Consider the following 4,163-nt stretch of genomic DNA (forward strand, 5'->3'; position numbering starts at 1 on the left):
TAGAGAATACTCATGTCATAATCCTTGAGTAATTCCGACCACCTCCTTTTTCCGAGATTGATCTCTTTCTGAGTGAACACATATTGCAAGCTCTTGTATCAGTGAATATATCAACATGAACACCATACAAGTAGTGTTGCCAAATCTTCAAGGCGAAAACTACATCAGCCAACTCTAAGTCAGGGGTTGGATAATTCTTCTCATGAACCTTCAACTGTCTGGAGGCATAAGCTATCACCTTGCCATTCTGCATTAACACACAACCCAAACCAACTTTGGATGCAACACAATACACCACAAAACCTTGAGTACCCTCTGGTAAGGTCAAAACTGGGGAACTAGTCAACCTTTTCTTCAATTCCAGAAATCTTTTCTCACAAGCTTTAGACCATTGAAACTTCGTTGTTTTTTTGAGTCAACTTCGTCAAAGGAGACGAAATGGACGAGAAACCTTCAATAAATCTCCTATAATAACCAGCCAAGCCTAAGAAACTCTTAATATCAGTTGGAGATGTGGGTCTAGGCCAATTCTGCACTGCCTCAATTTTCTGAGTATCAACTCTAATACCATCATCGGAAATAATATAGCCCAAGAATGCCACAGACTCAAGCCAAAACTCACACTTAGAGAACTTGGCATACAACTCCTAATCTTTCAAGGTCTGAAGAACTATTCTGAGATGACTAGCATGATCTTCTTCATTCCTTGAATAGATTAGTATGTCATCAATGAAGACGATGACAAACATATCTAAATAAGGTTTGAAGACTCTGTTCATAAGATCCACGAACGCTGTTGGTGCATTGGTCAAACCAAGGACATGACCAAGAATTCATAATGACCATATCTAGTCCTAAATGTTGTCTTTGGAATGTCGCATTCCCTAACTTTCAACTGATGGTAGCCTGATCTGAGGTCAATTTTTGAAAAATAGGTGGCACCCTGAAGTTGATCAAATAAATCATCTATCCTTGGAAGAGGATACTTATTCTTGATGGTGACCTTGTTCAACTGACGATAGTCTATACACATCCTAAGGAAACCATCTTTCTTTCTCATGAATAAGACCGGAGTGCCCCAAGGTGAGACACTTGGTCGAATGAAACATTTATCTAGGAGATCTTTCAAATGCTCCTTCAACTCTTTCAACTCTGCTGGTGCCATTCTAAATAGGACGAGTATCTGGAATGATGTCTATGCCGTAGTCTATTTCTCTCTCAGGAGGGACTCCAGGTAGATCATCAGGAAAGACTTCTGGAAACTCTCTTACTATAGGAACTGACTGAATGGGAGGTACCTCAACACTAGAGTCATTAACTCGGACTAAGTGATAGATACACCCCTTTGAAACTAACTTTCTCACCTTAAGGTACGAAATGAAATGACCCTTAGGCACTGCTGAACTACTACTCCACTATATGACAGACTTATTAGGAATCTGAAACTTGACAACTCGAGTTCTGCAATCTATGGAGGCATAACAGGCATGAAGTCAGTCCATGCCTAGAATGACATCAAAAGCTACCATGTCTAGCTCAACTAGATCAACCATGGTGTCTTTGTGATTGATGGAAATGACACAATCACAATAGACTCGCTCAGCTAGAATAGACTCCCCAACAGGTGTAGAAATTCAGAAGGGTTCACACAATTTCTCAGGAAGAATCTCAAACTTATTTGCAACTTAAGGAGTTACAAAAGAAAAACTTGCTCCTGGGTCTAGCAAAGCATAAACATCAAAAGTAAAGACTTTGATCATACCAGTGACAACATCTGGAGAGTTCTCTTGCTCATGGCGACTGGTGATTGCATAGAGGTGGTTTACTATTCCGCCAGTACCAAAAGTAACTCCTCTAGGTGCCGCCCTGTCTGGTGGCGCAACTGATGAAGATTGGGTTCTATTGCCCGGATTTCCACTACCTTGCCTGTTCTTAGGGCACTCCTTCATGAAGTGACCCTCTTGTCCACACTTAAAACAACATGTTTGGCCATCATGACATTTATCTGGGTGGGTTCTACAACACCTAGCACATGTAGGAGTCAAACTACCTCCTGGTGCCACACTACCTCGGGACTATGTTGGTTTAGCCCTGAAGTCCTGCGAATTCTGGCCATTATAGTCACCCCTATTTCTGGGTGCAGGTGCACTAGCAAATGATGGTGCTGGCCCTTTTTGCTTCTAAAAGGACGAACGATTCACACTGCCCTTCTGCTACCCAGACTCATTCCCAGTCTTAGCTTTCTTGCTTCTATACTCTTCTCTGTCCCTCAACTTCTCCTCTTCAACCATCTACACATAAACCATCAGCCTTGAGATGTCCATGTCGCCTATCAGCATCGCAGCCCTGCCCTCTTTGTTCGATAAACCACCCAAACCAGCAACAAATAAGCTCATTTTGCTCCTCATGTCCTTAACCATTTCAGGAGCATAGCGGGAGAGCTAGGTGAACTTCAACCCATACTCATGCACACTCAAGGAATCCTATTTCAGTGTAAGAAATTCTCGTACCTTAGCCTCATTCAATTCTCAGGGAAAGAAACGCCCCAAGAAGGCTTCTTCGAAATAAGCCTAACTAGCAGGTGGTGCATTCTCAGGTCTACCCCCCTTCCACTGATCGAACCATGCTCTAGCAACATCCTTCAGTTGATATGCAACTAGTTCAACCCTTCCAGCATCAGCAACATGCATCACCTCAAAAACCTTCTTCAGTTCCTCAACAAAATTTTCTGGATCCTCAGTAGTGACCAAACCAGTGAAACTTGGAGAATTCATTCTCAAGAATTCGCGAATCCTCGAAGTGTCAGCCTCATCTTGCCTTGGTCCTCTTGGCTGCCCAACCTGGTTAGTCACAACTTGGCTCAGCATCCGGATAGCCTCACGGAATTTGGCATTAGTGACCTCGCCTTGAGGTTGCACGTTTGGTGCACTAGGTACCCCTTGCTCTTGTGGTTCAACATTTCTCCTCCTAGCTGGAGGACCTCGTGCTTCTCTTTATGGAGGCATGGTTATCTGAAACACGCACAAGCACGAATTAAAGGGAAATTTTTAGAGATACACTCTAACACACGAAATGAATATAAATGAGGTAAATAATTTCCTAAATGTTGTAGCCTCCTAATTATAGATGTGGCGCGCTTCACACCGATAAATAAGACTATATAGACACAGCTTTATAGACTCCTTAGGACTCTTGAACTCTGTGCTCTGATACCAAGTTTGTCACTCTGCGAGCCTACACCCTGGGCGAGACTGGCACTCGGAGACCATTGCTGTCCCCATGAAAACCCTTGGCCTGGCTTACTTAAACCAGCGAAAAACTTAACTCAACAAAATAGACTCATGCAATATTTTAAATGATAACCTCTTAGCCAAATTGACAACTTCTGTCTCAAAACAAAGTATATGCAAATACATAGATGAGAGACTCATAACTACTGTCTGACTGTCTATGAAGCCTTTATAATACTGAGATGGATGTTGGGACAGACCCCAAAACATCCTAATAAAGAAAAACTAGAAAGCGAATAAAAGAGTCCTTTGGAATGCAATGAGGCTCACCACTGACTCTAGAGTGCTCAACTAGATCAACGGCGCGCTGGATGCTGATCCTGGTTACCTGTGTCTGCATCATAATAAGATGCAGGCCAACTGGCATCAGTACATTGAATGTACGAGTATGCGAGTTGGAATGCTAAGCAACAACTTAAGCTTGAAAGGAGTAAGAAGGACACTTACCTTGGCACTATACAACTCGTGAATAACTGACTCAATATAAATCAATAAGACACATGCAATATATATATATATAACTTGTAAAACAGTGTAAACAACTTAGTTCGTTAAAGATAAAGCAATAACAAACTCAACTTTACTTATATATAAAAGTAATATAACTTTTTGTGGGAGATTCTCTAACCGACAACCACCATTCTGAGCCCAAGTGATGATACAACGTTTTACCTCACGTTGCCCCAGGACCATCCTATACCTTGCCGTGATATAGGACCTTACTTAACTTTGTGGATCCATTAGCTTAACTTACGTGATAATCTAAAAAGTATGACCCGTTAAATCCCATGTTTGGCTACATAGTTCTTATAGAGAGTTGACTTAATATGAACTCGCGTTTCCAATTCGGTGCTCAATACTACTCCAAAAATA

The sequence above is a fragment of the Solanum tuberosum genome, unplaced genomic scaffold, assembly GCF_000226075.1.
Source record: "Solanum tuberosum cultivar DM 1-3 516 R44 unplaced genomic scaffold, SolTub_3.0 scf00475, whole genome shotgun sequence".
NCBI lineage: Eukaryota > Viridiplantae > Streptophyta > Magnoliopsida > Solanales > Solanaceae > Solanum > Solanum tuberosum.